We start from the raw sequence: 18,856 nt of genomic DNA, 5'->3' as shown, positions 1-18,856 counted from the left end.
AGACTTTCTGAATCCAGTTCAATCCTCAAATATAAATATAAAACAAGCCTTAGTATGCCATGGGCTACATACCTGAGTAAAAATACATTTTAACACAGTAATTTATTTTGACTCATAGCATAAGAAGAGATAATAATCTCTATGAAAGCTGGAAAAAGTTAATATTCACCTTCCTACGGAATACTGACTTTAATTTCACTGATTTAAGCATCGCTTCTTTTTTTTTTTTTTTTTTTTTTTCAGGACAGTAACTAAAGAATGGAAACACTAATATTTATCTTCTGTGGAAGTCAGTAAGTAATAAGGCTTTGGGGAGAAGAAAAGAAGCAGATACACATACCTTGAATTACTCACCATTCTTCCCTTGCATCTATTTTTGGCTATGATAACACAGATATTTTTAAAGCCTATTTTGAACAAACACATGATGCTAGACATGCCATCAGCATCCTTTAATGCATCTGCAGATCCCTCTGGACTAGCATCTACTATCTAACTTGATTGTATTAATTTCTACATTTATTTCATTAATATCAGAACACAATATAAAAGATCTGAGTATTTCCTAGAAAGTAGCACTAAAGACTTGATGTAAGAAGATAGTAAGCTTGATTAGTCAGGTCTTAACACTGATAATTGCCTACCTCTGTTTCTCTCCTTGTTAAACTGTAATGCAGTGCAGGTTATAAAAAAAGCTTTACTTTTTCTTACATGTACACACAATAATTGCCTACCTCTGTTTCTCCCCTTGTTAAACCGTAATGCAGTGCAACTTATAAAAAAAGAAATGTAAAACAACGATAGCATATGTAAAACCATGCACCTAGCAAAAATTACGCTAAATTAGATAGTAACTCAGCAGTTGCTATTAATAACATATTTCAAATACTGCTGAGATTATTGTATAATATCAGCACATGTACTGCTGGCATACTGATGCTTGGCTGCTTTTGTTCGTTTTTACTCCTTGCTGCCCCAAAAGAAATATCTGTTAAACTTGAAGGATTGAGTTTTCCACTGGATCAATGAAAAACATATCATTGAAGAGTGTAAATAATAAAAGGTCAAAATTTTGATGAATGCTGTCTGGGGAAAGAAATACAGAGAGGAAAGTAATTTAAAGTTAATTAGAGCCATCACTTCATATGTTGCAAAATCAGCTTCTTGTACAAAACTCTAAGTCTGTGAACAGATAGGATTCAAGAATGGATTCAGTTTACATGGGTATCACATAATAACCCAAGACAAAATTAGATTAATAAAACATACAATTAAACTCCAGAACACCTGGAAAAACTGAAACTATATTTAGGAGAAAAAAAAACAACAAAGCCCTATCTTTCTTTTATGTATAGATCATTTCTTCTTGATTATTTTTGTAAGTCAGAGACAGAAGTTTTTAAAACATAGCCATATAGAATGCCTTCATGTAAAGTAGAGACTACATTCATTTCCATCTGCTAATCTGATAAGGAAGTCTCAGAATGCAACAAAATTATTTGAGCAAATAAACATTTATACTAAGATAAATCTCAAATGATTAGCACATCTGGAACTCACTGAAAGAAACAGCAAAATAACAAAGAACTAAACCTCTTGATGCAAATTCTAACAGAAAAAATAGCTATAAAGTCTCTATATTTAATTTTAAAATATGCCCCAAACCAAATATTGTATTTTCCAGCTTCAGTTAGTCTGTATTAAAACACATCTGAAGGTTTTATCTGCACAGGAAGAACAAGCCCTAAATATGTTTTGGAAAGGTTTCCTGGAAGACTTCCCCCCAATCTTTGGAACCCTTCCAGACAGCAAGAGAAAGAGCATATGTTTGACTTACAGACAGAAACACCCAGAGTAGTATTAGGCAGAACGATTAATTAAAAGGTGAAAGTGAGCTTCATTTTGCACAAAGATTGTTTTAAAATTCTTTCTTCAGTTAAAAGTCTTGACATAATTCCAAGGCATAATTTATTTTGCTGGGGAGATCATCATTTTTAAGGCAAATGTTCCAGTTTTGTAGGAAAATTCAGCCCAAAGAAAAATAAATATTTTAAATAAGAGATGCTCATTGCCAAGTACATAAAATGACAAGTAGTGATCTAGACTAAAATACTGCTCATTAGTTGTAATGGACATTGAATGCTATGGTTCTATAAGATATGTAATAGAAGTTTATTTCTCAGCATGTCCTTGCAGTCTCAATTAGGAACCAATTAACAGGAAAGAAAAATATTACTAGCGAACTTCATTTTTTTCGATCCCAAGTGGAAGCCCAAATCACAAGGCATGTCAACCTCTATGCAACACAGCAGTGTTACTTTATCAGCACTACTTAGTCCCTTGATTCAAGGAAATCTTTGTGTAAGGGTATGTATATCCACAGTCATCAATGTAATTATTGTTATGTACAGATCAGGAACCCAGGGTTGACTTGCTTTATGCATAACATAAAATCAAGTGTGTATCAGTTTTATTAGTGAAGGGAGTGATCGGTGCAGAAATACTCCTCTTGTTTCCTTCAATTAAGGGAGTTTTGATATAAAAGATTAGACCTCTTTTTCTTGTTAGGAACAACATCATTGCAAATACAAACCTAAAAAAAGCAAACTCAAACACTGTTTCCCACTGAAATCTAGCACTTGAACAATCTTCAAGGGCACAGTACTAGGTATGTCCTAATTCTATGGCTTTGGGGCAGGAGGTTCTTTGACAGACAATGATTTCTTTCCTCCAGCATTGTACTGCTCTAAACTTTCTACAGGATGATTCTCCAGCTTAAACTTCCCTTTTAGCCAACTCTATTTGCTTTCCATCAGGAGATGTTGATAGTTTGCAGCTCGATCTCCAGAACTCCAGATGGTTCAATGAAAGTGAAGGATATCATCATACGACATGGTGTTTTGGATTTTTTTTTTTTTTTTTTTTTTTGGCCAGTACAGAAAAGGAACAGTTTAATGTCAGGTCAAATCTGTAATTTAAACTGATAGGGACAATAAACACAGAGAGTTTTGCTCTTTATTTCAAGGGTACAAGAAACAGGAAGAGAACAAGTCAAATGAAGAGAAGTAAGAAAAAGGGCTAAAGAAAGGCTAAACCTACAATAGATCTCAAAACTAACTAATTTAATACAACTTCTTATATTGAAGATCATTACACTGAGTTGTGGATGAAATCTAACCTTGAATGTTTTCTGACTTTTATACAGAGACAATCAAACACATCATTCTCAGGGATTCAGAGGATAAGATCGAGATCTCGAGTAAAAATCAACCTTAATGAAAAAATGCTTTAAGCAATGAAGCATTCACAACAGTTATGAATTCAGGTCACTTAATTATTCATAAGCTCTGTGATAAGTCACTGTTGGCATTGAGAAAACTTCACAGATGCACCAATGCAGAGGCAGAGTTGATTTCTTATTATAGAACTGCACTTTCTTAGCTGTTGCTTTTATCAGATGTTCTCTAGTCCACTTACTTCCATTCACAAAAGAGGTCACTTAGTAGGATGGTCATCTGAGGACAGGTGTGACAACTGAGGATAGGTGAGACAAAGGTCCTGAATGGCTTAAGGCTCTAGGCTCAGCCTTGTGAAGCAGAGATTTACTGTAGTCATATCAAAGCACAATGCAGAAGGATTGATTGGACATTCTGATCAAAACCCCTGACCTTGTAACTGTCCTTCTCTGATATCTCAGCAGTGTTCTTCTTCATGATGCTGCTTGCCTCAGCAGCAACAATCTTGAGAAACTAAAGAAGGAAGAATAGGAAATAGGGTTCCAAGTTACACATTTTTGAACTTCTTTTTTCCCATAGTAAAGGAGAATGAGCAGACTTCTGCCTGCTTTCAGAAAAAGTTCGAAAGTAACTTTCAGTGCACTTTCCCACAGTTGCAAACAGAACCTACAAAAGAGGAAGTAAAACCACTTTCAAAACATTTAAATTTAAAATTGTTCACAAAATTAGCTATATTTTAGCCCAAATGACTAACACTTCAGACTCTTGTACACCATCTGACCTTTAAGAGGTATTGCAGCAATTAATATGACAGACAGTTAACCTCACATACACATGAATGCTGCAGTTCTCAAGACCCACCGATGGGCAGAGAGCACAGAAATCTCAGTCATTTATTATGGTACAGCTCTTAGCAAAGTGAATTGGCTTCCTTGGATAGTATCCTCCTGGCAAATTCACTTCAAACAGATAGAGTATTCCTTTAGGGACCTCTTTTCTTCTCTGCCTTTGTGAGGCCATTTAAATACACTGCCCTCAGCAACGCTCACAAATTAGTCGACACTTATCAGAAAGTTTCCTGTTATTTGTATGAGAGTTACTTTCCTTGGTATGCATTAATGGTATGCTACTGGTAGTAGGTGGGCAGTTGAACTGGATGATCTTGGAGGTCTTTTCCACCCTCTATTCTATAATTCTATGATTTCATTAAGCAAGTTATATTTAGCCAAATTCTAATTTGCCATTTCATTTTTCATCTCAGATTTTAATTATATCAAAATTTGATTTTCTCTTTCTCTCATTAACTGACATACAATCTTAGGGATACATACTATGTTAAAAACTTCACTGTCACACCAAAATAAACACAGTCTTGCCCTCCTCACCAGGGACAGGTAACTGAGTCTCCATGTACAGAAGTCAACAAACAGCATTGCAGGAGAAGGGGCACGTTGTCATAAAAACAGTTGTCATAAAATTGCTTTTTCACAGGCACAGATTAGCACCTACCTACCTTCAAAGACTCCAGCATTATAGTATGAAATCCTTCTAAATTTTTTATATTTACTGGGTAAAGTTTAAGCAGGCAACGTTACACCAGCACAGGTATCCTCAACAAACAGTACAGTGTCGCACTCTGGTGTATTCATAAACTGATAAATGTCAGCGTTGTACATTAATAAGCAGCATGTATAATCCCTCTTGGTACTCAGCTATTTTTATAATATTATAACACCAAGGCAAGATCTGACCTACAGAACGTTAGCTATTAGGTTCTATTTACTTGTTTCTGTTTTGTATGCTGGGTTTTTCATGTTTTGTTTTAATTAAAATGAGAGATTGTATAAACAGGCCTCTAATCACACACCAAGCAACCTGCATTACTGGATCCTCAGAATTTTCCTGATAAGAATAGGGTTTTGTTGGTATTAAGCAATTCTGACAATGGTACTTGGCAGAGAATCTGGAGTCTAAGTCCCAAAGCAAAAATGCAAATTACTGCAATACAAAAAGAAAATGCATTTTCATTTGCAAATCTTTGCTTTGGATTTAGCCTGTACTCATGTCTGATTAAAACCCAGAGATTGAAGTACAACTATTATAACTGGATTTCTAAAGCTTACTATAATTTCTAAAAACTCATTAGTAATTCATACATTTTGATCACATTTTAACTCTCTAGTAATTCATTAAAGCGTATCTTTGCAAGTGAGCTGCTTAAGAAGTTTTATGATTAGACAGATTCAAACCAATTCAGTAGCTTTGTTTATGGGGCAACTGCCAAGACCTGAGTCACCGAGTCAGCCTGTGACATGCCCGCTTGTATAACTTGTGTTCTTTGGCATCCTTAGAAGAGTTTGTATATCCGTTGTTGGACACACAACCCTACTCATATATCAAATAATTAAAAAAAAAAGAAAAAGAAATTGAATGACAAATTTGTATAAAATTAGTTTTAGGACTGTACTCATTAAACCAGTGTATTTTTTTTACATCCTGCACCATTCTTTTATCTGGTGACTGGAGAGAAAATCTGGAGACTGGTAAAAAGCAAAGTTCTCACTGTACATTGCACTTCTGTACAAACAAAGAGCTTTAAAATCCACAACGATGTTGTACCTCCTCTGATAGCAGAATCTGACAGACATACAAAAAGAGCCAATTGAGCCAATTTATCAGATGTAACCTGCTACAAAATCATATCCACATGTGCAGAGAAAAACACATCCTGCCTGTGTCTCTCCTCTAACTTAATCAAATTAGGGAAAGAACAGTAAACTTCAGGTAGATTGCTTTGCCTTTTAAGAAAAAGTTGGATGTAATTTCAAATACAATATTCAGCCTCCACCATTCAAAGATCATGCAAATTTCACACCTCCAAAATTTGTTTCCTAAATGCCTTGAGAACAACAACAATAACAAACATGCTTTCAGAGATAACTGGAAGGACATTAGAGTTTACTTTGCTTCTTCTAATTTGTAGAGAAACTTTTATACCTTCAGTTTTTATTTCCGTATACAGCTCTTAAGTTCTGGACCACTAAAGTTCCTAATCAATGACAGTTATTTTTTCCTCCTAAAACAGAGGTTTATTCAGTGAAACAACTAATTCTCATCAATTTGATTATTTTGATATCATCTTTAGGTGGTATAATACAATCCAATTCCATATCTGACTTTAAAGTTTGTCAGAGTTTGTTCCTATTTATCTTTCTCCAGAAAAGAAAGGAAATGTTTTGTTTGCTTTCTTGTCTCATTCTGCCTTTGAGGCTTCCAGCAGGTCAGGTTGAAATCTAGAATATTAATTACCTTGTACACCATGACGTCAACGTGATCTGGAGGAAACAGATTTTCCTGGGTTTCCTGTTCTAAACTGATGTGGGTTAAAGTCAGATTGAAAATTTGATAGATAAGAACTGGAACCTCTCTAAATGCAGTTGGTTCTTCTTTACGTCATACAATATTGATTTTAATGTTGTATTATGTTAGTGTCAGGCTGAGAATAAAATACCTTTCCAACCCTCGAACTTTGCATTTCCACACTTGGAGAGAGGGTTGTCTGATGGCCAAGGATGAGAAAATGAAGTACAGGTAGGCATTAAGGAAGGAAAATTGTAGAGTTTGGCGTCACATGTTTACCAGATGACTAAATATAGAAGATCAGTCCAGAGCCTGTGAGATAAAGTGTCAAAAGTCATATAGGAAAAGAACTCAAGCCAGTTTCAGGAAAGAGCCTAACAGGTAAGAAGACAAACAAGATTCCACCCAAGCTACAAGAAAGATTCATTTGAGGCATCTAATCTGGAACAGAAAAGCCTGTGATGTTCTGCACATACTGTACTCTTTGAATACCCTCTACACCCTCTTACACACAGGGGAATGTCTGGGGATGTTACTGTATCTTCCACCCTCCTGCTTCCTTGATCAATACACCAGCAGAAACTGATCAGCTGACCTGCAACAAGTGTATAACTTAACTGATAGCTCTGATCCTGATTCTGCACCTTGCAAATCGTGGAGAAAGTATGCCTGCAAGCTTACAAAGAAAGCTGATGAGAAGGACTGAAAGATAAAGGAGGGAACTCACAGTCATAGGTCCCTGCTGCAACACTGACTGAGATTTCAAGATGGAAGGCAAGCACTTTAGTAAGTCAGGAATCCTCACATAAAAAGATCAAACTGTTAATTAACAAAATCCTGTCAAACCTCTAATTTCTCTATAATCTCATATTTCTCAGAAGGCATAATTGGCTGTGATAAGTAAAGGCTTAATATTTTTCAAGCATTAAGGGAAAAAAATGGAAGTTTTATTTTATTCAAACAGTAAAAAAAATCACTTTATATATAAAAAAAATTATTAACGATAAACAAAATTCTGAACTTTGTTTTGTGGTCAAAAGTATTAGATGCATTTGCATTATTTTTGAAATTTTTATTTTTGAGGAATCTCAGGGAAAAGAAAAGAACAACAACGCTTTTTCAAAGATAATATAGAATCATTTAGGTTGGAATTTGTTGTGGCTTTTTGTTGATGCTATTGTTTTTGTTTTGTTCCAATTTACATATAATCACTTTTACTACGCAGGCTCATAGAAGAAAAACTGGAACGTGTATGACGTGTTTTGCTTCTTGAGTAAAAGAGTAACACAAGTTACAGCTTTGGAGGTCAAGCAGATATGCAGATAAAGATGAAATTTAGGATGGTGGTATAAGAGTAAAAAGTATGAAGAATCCGCACTGCCCCTGTTCCTACACTGCCAGATATTCATCCTATTTGGTCACATTATGGGTTTTCCAAATGAGCTGTTCTTGGGAATAATCAGTTGCTGAAAAAGCAGCAGAAATAACCCAAGAGATTCTCCAGGGTTTTACATACCATGCAATATATAACTGACTCAACTTTGAGAAGGCTGAGGAAGTTCACACCACTACGCAGCATTGCCATCAGCTTTGGTATGGGATCATGGAGGTATGAGGGAGGTATGACTTATAAACCCACATCCTGACCATGCAATGCAAGATGATGTTTATACATAAGTAGCCAGGCTTGTAAGTTCTGCTTTTCTGCCTACAGAATGAAGAAGTGTCAAAATTCTTACAGTAAAGAACCAGGTTCAGTGAAGAGAATGACAGATAAGGGGAGAGGCAAAATTCCACCCCAGCTACAGGAAAACCTTGTTAGAGGCATCTTGTCTGCAACAGAGAATCCTATTCTGCACAAGTTTCAGTAATATTTATTTTCTAAACCATCTCTGGATTGTACTTGTCAGTGTAGAGTTGAGATGTAAATTTTCACGAGTTAAACTGTACTTTTCTAATTCTGTCTCTCTCTTGACTTCTTAACTTGCTTTCTAAAATTCCTACTTGCTGGGACATTTCCACAAGGAAGTAAATCTCAGCAGAAGTTGTACAGTGTAAAATCAGTAGGCCTAACTTAAAAACATTTTTCACAGAAAAATGTAGACACACATTATATATAAAATCTGTCTTCTGTCTGTAAGAAGGTTCTCAAACCTTGATCCTAAAACTATTTCTCAGGCTGATCACACTAAGGACAAGGAATCCTCAAAAGCAGGCCTTTTTTTCTGGGAACCATGATGAACCTTGTAGAGATGAGTTCATAGTCCTGTGGTTAAGACTATTTGCCAATAATGGCATCTTGGACTAGCTTTTGGAAGACTCACCACAACTTTTTTTTTAAGAGTCTTTGAATATCTTAACTTTTAATTTAGATTGCTATAGTTAAAAATAGACTTATGTCAGTCTTTACTAAAGGCTGCGTTGCAAACTTACCTTACCTTTTAACATAGAGCCTCAAATAAATTTTTCACATTAAACTTGCTTGATGTAAAGTGCCAGTATGCTGTCACTAAAAGATTTGGAAAATGCATATAGATTTTGCCAGATTTTACTTTGATAAATATTTATAAATTACAAAAAAAAAAAAAAAAGAGAATTGTTGAAATGGTATATATATCCATTTAAAAATATTTCTTTGGAATGAATTTGTGTTTTTGTTTTTGTTTTTTTTTTTTTTAATTGAAATGCTTCAAATTAGAATAATACATTGTTTCCTTTGTCAACTATCAGCTTTCATTTTCATTCTGTGCAGCATCATTTCTAAATGAAATGAAATATATATTACAGAGTTACTAATCAATCTAGATAGTCTTCCAGTTAATTATTAAAATGCCTAAAAATCCTGCATGCAGTTTTTTGCAATTAACCCTAATGGAAAGAAGAAATTTTTATGTGATGAGGTTTTTATTTGTTTGTTCATTTTCTTTTGCAATTCAGTGAACAAATATTCTTCTCAAAACAGAAAAGCAGGAACATCCTACCACAGGAGCTGATGGTTAAGAAGAAAAGTACTGCTAAAAGGATATTTAACCCTGTATTGGATGTTTGTGTACTAGTGATAACATCTAAAAAAAAATTAACAGGTGTTATGAATACATAAACATGCAAACAGAAGTCATTCACCTTTTTCAAAGCTCATCTTCGTGCCTAAATATAGTCTTTTTGTCCAGGCACAAACTAAACTATGATTTCCAGCAAACTAAACCTATGATCACCAAATTTTATTTGTTCTAATATTCCTAAAGCATCCAGGAGAAAAATTACTTCCTGCATTTATGACACAATTCATAATAGCCCTGAACTATGTTTGCAATGACATTCCTTATCTTCGCTTTTTGTTTGCTACTTTTTGGGAACAGATTCATAGAATCATACAGGTTGGAAAGACCACTACAATTATCTGGTCATATCATCAACTCATGCCTGTCACTGCTGTAGACCATGTCACTCAATGCCACATCTATCTTTTTTTTTTTTTAATCTCTAGTTGCCTGGGAGAAGAGGCCAATCCCCACCTCGCCACAACCTCCCTTCATGTAGTTGTAGGGAGTGATGAGATCTCCCCTGAACCTCCTCTTCTCCAGACTGAACAATCCCAGTTCTCTCAGCTGCTCCTCATAATACTTGTGCTCCAAAGACTTCACCAACTTTGTTGCCCTTCTCTGTCCAGATGAAAGAGCATGTCACTAATTGTTTCCTCCTGAATTGTGGGGGGTTTGTTTTGCTGTTTGTCTCTGCCCTCTGGCTCAGGAGGCTGAGTACTCTGAGGATAACTGGCTTGACTATTAAAAACTGAAAAAGGTATCGAGAACCTCAGTCTACTCTTGATGTTTACATTTTTTTTTAGTATTTTTTGTGTTTTTTTTTCCCCAAAATAACGTCCTTATACAAAAAGTATTGAGGCACAGGAGAATTATTTTACACTGGTATAAACCAATCCAGTAAACTAGGAAAATTCAAAGATATCAGACATTGTAAACAGTAAAGCCTGAACCCTCAAACTGGCTGCAGATAGGTGACAAAAGAGGGAACATTCACTAGCTGCTTTGTCTGCATTCTTTTTTTTTCTTAAACAATCCCCAAATTTAGGAAAAATAGTATTTTCTGTTCCTTCTGCCTACAGGAGGAGGAATATATTAATTAAAAAAAGTTGAAGGTCTGAAATGCATGTAGCTTCTCCTGCATGTTTTACAATGTATTCCTCTAGCAGACTGACTTTCCATATAGCCTTTCTGGATCTGTTTACTCCACTAAAGCTAAAAGCAATGCAGAGTGAAAGAATTTCCATCTGCTTTACATAAACACTGTGAACATACCAGAGAGTACACAGGAACTTGCAAACTTCCATATCCTGTCTCTGATAGTGGTTGCTACCACTGCTATAAGAAAGCAGGAGACAGCAATGAGATAACCCTATCACCACAGACAGCTGTTCCCACTGCCTGAAATTGATTTGTGCTTTTTCTCAAAATAACTATAAAAACTATGGCTAACCTTGACACTCCTGCAAAGAAGCTGCATGCTCTTTAGCCCTCTGGCATTTGTGCTAGATCAAATTTGTTGACTTTCCAGTGCATTTCCAAAAATATCTTAAGATCACACTTCTTACTCAACTATATTGCCAAATGAAAGAAGAGTTTTCTTTCCTCAGCTAGGAGACACGCACTTCAAGTACAGGATTTTCAAGTGCAAAATTGCAGACAGCAGCAAACACATCCAGAGACAAACATCACACCAACAGCAGTAAATTCTTTATAATGCAAAAAACCACCCTCAAGATGTATCAACAAGATTCAAATTAGACAGTGGTTTTGATCACTATTAAAATTCACATTACATTATTTACAGCTTTCTGCAGAGACATCCTAACAATCTCTAAGACATTTCCCCCGTATTCCATGCGTTACCAGTGACTAGCCACTTGAGTATAGTGAGATTAGTGCTGCTTTTCAGTAACAAAAACATAATTTGGCAAAGGCAATCTGAGCTCCCTTAAAAATTTAAGGCTTGATCTAAAACTAATCATAACTATTTCTTTCTTTCTTTTTTTCTTTTTTTTTTTTTTTTGCACAGTGCTCATACTCTGCTTACCTGTAAAAAGTCACATCTTCTTCAAAGTAAGCCAAAGGTGGACTAAAAAATAAAATAGAAAATGGAGCTTTTTCAGCATGAGCAAGCAAAGTACAAGTAAAATTCAGCATTTAAAAAAAAAAGTGTGCATAATCTATAATGCTACCTTTTGTAAACTAACTTAAATTTTCCCTATAAAACTTCAAGAATGTTATTCTTTGATACCTGAGTTCACACAAATTTTATTTTTTCTGTAAAAGTCACAGTTTTCAAAGGCAATAATGAGAAGTTACAGTGAAAATTTGTTGTATTGAGTAGGAAAATAAGTGAACTAGTAGTAGGATTCAGACAAAACTTCGTAGTGAATTTTCATTTTGCATTTCATCTTTTCACCAAGTTTTATTCCCCCTGTTACTGGGTATTAATTCATCAAATTAAAACATTAGTATAGAATTTCAAAGCTAATGTTTTTTTTTTTTTGCTTTTGACAGAGAGGGAGAGGATTTTTGACCTTTGGAAAGGACGAGAAAAGAGACATGATTATAGCATAGAATAATAGAATGGTTTGGAAGAGATCATTAATATTACCTAGTTCCAACCCCCTCTGGTATACACAGGGGCACCTCCCACTAGACCAGGTTGTTCAAAGCCCCATCCAGTCTGGAAATCATCCAACATACTCAGTAAGACTGTTCTGTACAGATACGATTTGGTGTAGTTTCTTCTATAAAAGTCCCCTCATGTTGCATTATTTTTTGCACTCTTTTTTATCAAATGTCCCTATTTTGGTAAATTTTTCTCTTAAGAATCTTTTACATACTCATATCTTAATTTTATTTAACAGATTACAACCTGTTGTATTGGCTCAATGGACATTACTAAGTAATTTCTTGTATTCTTTGTGTGTGTATATACGGAAAAGGTAAGTAAATACAACTTGGTTTTCATTTTTTGTTTTCTTTTTCTGCCATTTTTCTGAAATGATCTTTATCAGGACAGCAAAGAGGCCACAATGTGCTCTTAATGTAGTGGGGAATAGCTTACAGTTAGTATGAGATACACTAAGAGCCAGCACAGAGATGCAAACTTCCAAAATAACTTGCACTGCCAACAATTCTGTTTAATAAATAATTAGTTACTGACTAATCTACTTTAATTTTCCAAACTAAATAAAAACAATTTAAAGACTGTCATGGTTTCATGATTTTTGGTTATCAGTATTCTACATCATAACATCATGTAATGCACTGGGGGTTTGACTGCTGATGCCCAAGTTCCGGGTGCCTGTCCGGAGGAGAAGAACTACATTTCCCCAGGGGGCTTTGCGGTCAGCGAGGAGATATAACTCCCGGCAAGGTCACCTGATGTTTGCTTCTTTGCCTGCGCTTCTTCGCTTGCGCTTCTCCGTCTGCGCTTCTTCATCGGCTCCACTGGACTGCACTTCTCATCTCAGCGTTGTGGTGAGGCCAATCCACCTTCCAGACACACACACTCTCTCTCTCCTTATATTCTGCTGATCTATATTTAGTAAATTAGTTTGTTTCACCTCAGATTGTTGCCACTGTTTTCAATTATTTCAGGGTCCCCTATTTTCCTTTTCCGGGGGCGTGGATCCGCGGATCCCTCTGCCCTTCTAGTCACGGAACTGGACCGAACCAGCCCGTAAACCGTTGACAAAGACTTATTACACAATATAGAGGAAGAAAATTCTAATGTTTGCATTCCTTTCATGTAGCAGTATCACTTCATGTACAACGCATGTGCAGAACTAGATGAATAAAAATAGCAAATCCTAAAAAGAATTCAAAAAATACAGTTCTTTTGAGATGTTATACACCTGCATTATTTTCTCCATAAATATTTTGATTAATTCAGGATCCCCACAAAGAACAACCTTACTATGAATCACCTTCTGTTTGGCTGGTTTTCGCAAAGCCACAGGAATGTTCCCACTCTGAAACGTATGTTTAATTGGAAGGAATTCATCAACTGTTTAGAGTAGGAGAAAAAAAAATTAATCTCCATCTGTTTGAGAGCACAGTACTTTTTAGGATACTTGACTCAATAGTAAGTTGTCTTGAAATTTTTTGATGATTTCTCTACTTTAATAAGAACTTGAAATATCTTTGGCACAAACAGAAGTGGATTCTAATTTTTCTTTTATGTTGTTCTTTCCTTTCTCTTCTCACTGCACACCTAATTTATACACTCAAGCTTTTAATAATTGCCTAAGAATTTTTTTTATCCAGGAAATTTAAAATGATTGCAATTTACCCAATTATGAAAGCTACAAACATTCTGGGAAGAAAACTTTCTGTCTGACAGCACCTGTTATTTCCAGAAGATGAATGGGTTAAATTTTAATGTGTTATGATAGAGTCCAGTACTGCAGAGCAATCTAGTCATCCCACAGTGAAAAGGAACACCACATTGCAACACAAAGGTCTCTGAACAGCCTGTACAATTGTGAGTTGATATCACGTCAATGCTAATTAAGTAGAGATGACACAACTTTTGTAAGAGAGTATGGGGAAAGACATCTTAACTGGGGAAAACTTGCATTGTTTTCTCGAGTAATATTCAGCTTTCGGAAGTATCTTATTTATATATTGCTTACCAGTTCTTCCTAAAGAAGAAAACAAATACATACTCAAATCTGAAAGGAAAGACAAGTTAATCTTGAATGCTACAGAAGTAACGTACAACAAATAGATATTGTGAGGAAGAGATACAAGTGTTCCTATAAGGTAACTGAGCTTAAGTATAAAGATTCCCAGTGCCTATGGCAGACAGAAATTCAACTAGATTATATTAATTATTGTAATAATGCCATTCTTTTCAGAAGAACTTCTAGATGGACATAACTACTTACATACCTTATTGAGATATCCATTGATACAACTGATTGGATATGAGATGCTTTAAGTTTTTATAAAATAAATTAACAAATGTTCCTAATTTCATCCCTCTTTTAGATGTCTTCTTTCTGATAGTTAGTGAGGGATCTGGATTGCAAGTCTTATGAGGAGTGGCTGAGAAAACTGGGATCATTTAGTCTGGAGAAGAGGAGACCCAGGGAAGATCTTATTGCCCTCTACAGCTACGGAAAACGAAGTAGTGGTAAGGTGGTGGTCAGCCTCTTCAATCATACAACTTGCGATAGGACTAGACGGAATGGCCTCAAGTTGCACCAGGGGAGATTCAGGTTCGATGTTAGGAAATTCTTCTCCAAAAGTGTGATTGGACAGTGGAACAGGCTGCCCAGGGAGCTAGTGGTGTCACCGTACCCAGAGATGTTCAAGAAATGCTTAGATATTGCATTAAAGAACATAGTTCAGTGGGAAATACTGGTGGTAGGGGGGCGATTGGGCTGGATGATCTTGAAGGTCTTTTCCAATCTTGGCGATTCTATGATTCTATGATATCTTAAGTAATAGCTACCAATACAGTGTCATGAACATTTTCCATATAAGCAAATTATTTATACAAAGCCAAGGATTGTGTGCTCTTGAATGGGTAAAAAGGACAGATCAATAAACTCACATGCAGGACAGTTCCCCCGAGTTTACAAGAAGAGCCTGGGTAAGAATTTAGAGCAACACACACACGCGCTTCATATAATCAGAACAAACAAAACCAACAGTCAAAAATGCACTGAGCATCAGCTCAGCCCAATTTATAAACTAGGTTATAAGTTGTGAAAAGAAATTTAAAAAAAAAAAAGGAGGAGGGGTGGAAGCAGTCCATTAGAAATCGATATCTACACAATATATGATATTCTACAGACTTTTTTTAGATGACATTTTTCCATGAAAAAAGACATATATACACAAACCAAACAGCTCTCTCCGGGTCTTAAACCAATAGGATTTTTTTTGGAGGGGAGAGATTAATGAGAAATTAATGTGTGTCATTTGAGATATTTGAGTATTGAAAATGATGACAAATTGAAAGCGTACTTTTGAGTTCAGATATAAGAAAAATACAGCTTAATTGCATGTATTGAAGACATTAATTTTGCAATGACTCAAATAAAAGGAGTATCTGCATATTAAGAAAAAGGAAACATGCAGTGGTTGACAAGCATTTCTCCTGGAAATGTTGGTGAAGTGGGTCTTGGCCATTTAAACACACGGCAATAGAATAAAATAAAATATAACAATATAAAATAAAATAAAGGACATAAACAAAGCAGACACATAGGATTATTCTTGGTGCTTTCTTTTGTGTGTGTATTTCTAAAATAAATGAAACTTACTCGTTCACTGAATGAAACTGTGACTGTGACTGGACAAAGGAAGATCAGTGGTGACCATGGTTGGAGGTACTGCACAGCCAGCAAAGCAGCAGCTGAACATACATTAAACAAAACAGAAAAGGATGACAGTCAATGACGCACCAGGCTAGCTTCCATTTTGAGAAACATGCAGGGAGGATCATAATTCCTGAGGCAGAAAGCTCCGTATCACTTTGGCAACCAGCAGAAGCATATCAAGATGAGCTCAGAACACAGTGGTGGTTCTCCTACAATATACCATGCATCACTAATTGAAAACCTCATAATATTGCTTTTTCACCCTTCTGTAATTTAACAAAAGCTCTTTTCTTTATAATCATACTTTCTAATCTCTTTCTGATCTCTTTTTTTTTTTTTTTTTTTTTGTTATGTATATACACATCATATTTTCAGAAAAGCTCTCTTACAAATGAACAAGCCAGTAAGGAAGTCCAAGACATCAACTGACAAGTAACAAAATAGTGTCAAAATTTTTCATTTGAAACAAGTGAATTTTTCACAAGCTGGAAGCATGTAGGACTGCAGCTGGGTATGATTCACTCTTAAATTGTAAATACAGATTCAGTGCAATAGGGGTGCACAGTGAGTGCCACAGCAGGCAGAGAAGCATGAGATCCCACTCAAATAATATGACAAACAGACAAGAACTGCTGCAAGCTGAAGAAGCAAACATATATTCTCTGTAGAGCAAATTCACTCCTGTCCACTGAATCTACTTTAGAGTAGTCTTCCTTTTAATGAAGTAAATTGCCACTTTAAATTCTAAACCAAATTCTAAATTAAACATATTTGTTGTTAACAATCTGTAGGCAATACACAGTAATGCAGCTGTTGCGATAGCAAACTGGTGAAATTTGTCACTGTATCTTAGCACTAGAGAGTGCCAATCAGAGCACAGTCAACTCAATGTGTGCCTACTAACTCATGATGTACAAAGCAGTTATTGGTTTATTTTTTTCAGATCCTTGTGTTGATTACCCAGTATATACAAGTGCTGGTACACTGCAAACAAAACAGAAAATGTCGATTAATGTTTATTAGCAGCTTCTCTTTATTTCAAAGGATGAATCATCTCTTGGCTCCCCGAAACTCTGAGCCACTCCTGCACTGATTCATACTCACTATTATTATTATTATAGGAATTGCAATGAGATACGCCAGTCTGTATAACCAATGCCATAACACATCTGATTCATCCCAGAAGGCTCACAAACAGTGAGCATAGCACGATACCGGGATGCACACAGCAACAGAAGTGTAAAATCAGAAATCTTAAATATATTTGCTGTAGGACTAGCAATTGTATAAGGCTCTGGGTAGCTGTCAGCAATACGCTACTGCTCAGAAGTGGTTTAGATTGAATTAATAGGTACAGAGCCCTACAGGCTCCTAAGGCAACAGAGAAAGAGACCACTAGCATACAGGCAGAGCATTGTTGACAGGGAATCTCATCTGTGCTTGTCTCAAAAACAAAATTAATGCAGGGATCTCTGACCTCCAGAGATATATTCCATCATTTAGGTTTCTCCAGAATTTTGGAGAATCTATCAATAAGTGTGTGCATATCTGATAATTCTCTACTTAAGGATGTTGCTATGAGCCTATCACACCACACATTATAGGAATTTGTGTCTAGATCCAGAGTATATTGTAGCTCCACTGCAAATCTTGAAAACTCCAGAAATACCTTCCTGGAAACAAAGAAAATAAAAGATGCAGTTTCTTAAACCTATCAGTTAAACACGCAGTTGCAAATGATTTTAGCAACAGGAGAAGTGAAATGTAGTCGCGTAACTTCTAGCATAGCTTCAAGTGATAAATATCATGCTGTGACTCCCATCAGTACAAATCTGATATCCAGGTTACAGATAATACAGTCTCAACTCCTCATCTCCCATCCAACTCTATAGCAAATCAATTATGTGGTCTACTACCTCTAATCTAAAGCAGCTTACAAGTCCAGCAGAGCATGTTTTTTCCTTCAAGTGATATTTTTCCTATCAAGTGATAACTCTTTCTTGTTTCTCTCACCAGCTTTTATCTCTTGGAAACTGAATAGAAGAATAATCCATAGGTCTATCAAGATGCAAGTTAAAGAGACTGTAAAGGATATACCTGAGCTTCCTTAGTCTAGAATGCAGATAACTTGAAAGTGTTATTCTAAGGAATCTAAGAAAATAAAACAAAACCTCATTCTATTTGTATTGGATATGGAGCTGGGAAGTCTAAGAGAGAGGAGAAATATGTCATTCTGCAGTAAGTAATTAAGATATTTCTCTGCTTCTCATACACCCCGTTTGTAAATAAAATGTCAAAAGTTTTCTACTCAATTTAACACAGTGTGATTCTCAGATAGGACGTTTCACTTACATTATTGAACTCAGTAGTCACAATCAATTTGATTGTATTATCAATAGATAATACGTTTAATTGCTAGTAATCAATCACCTTACCTCACAAAATCAAAACCAAACTTCATTTTATTTTAAGAAATAATCGTCATTGAGTTCAATGTCCTGTCTTATGCAAAGGCTGCATGGATGCCATCTCATACTATGAACTACTCAATAATCATAGAAAAAAAATCATAGAATAATTAAGGTTTGAAAAGACCTCCAAGATCATCTAAGTTCAACCATCCATCTGTCACCACCATTTCCCTACTAAACCATGTCCCTTAGTACCACATTTATACATTTTTTTAAACACCTTCAGGGACGGTGACTCAATCACCTCCCTGAGCAACCAGTTCTAATGCTTGATCAGCAATCGTTTATGTTCAGTGTTCTTTATATTCTGCTACAGGCTAAGTCAGATAAGAGAACTGTTTATGAAGAGTTTCTGCATAGAAATATTAGCATAAGAAAGCATGTCAGAAAGAACAGTGAACATT

At 35.6% G+C, this 18,856-nt stretch overlaps 1 long non-coding RNA gene across 1 annotated transcript; it reads right to left on the bottom strand.

Annotated features, from left to right (window-relative positions):
- Positions 1–187: 187 nt before the first annotated feature.
- On the bottom strand, positions 188–15,914 carry LOC146544445 (uncharacterized). The gene is made up of 3 exons (XR_014882924.1): positions 13,028–15,914; positions 11,688–11,729; positions 188–3,749 (listed from the first exon to the last, which is right to left on the bottom strand). It is a non-coding gene; the product is annotated as an uncharacterized LOC146544445 (long non-coding RNA).
- Between the last annotated feature and the right edge of the window lie 2,942 nt (positions 15,915–18,856).

This window comes from Meleagris gallopavo, chromosome 4, assembly GCF_905368555.1.
Source record: "Meleagris gallopavo chromosome 4, MGAL_WU_HG_1.1, whole genome shotgun sequence".
Taxonomy (NCBI): Eukaryota; Metazoa; Chordata; class Aves; order Galliformes; family Phasianidae; genus Meleagris; species Meleagris gallopavo.
This window is presented reverse-complemented; position numbering and strand designations above follow the sequence as displayed.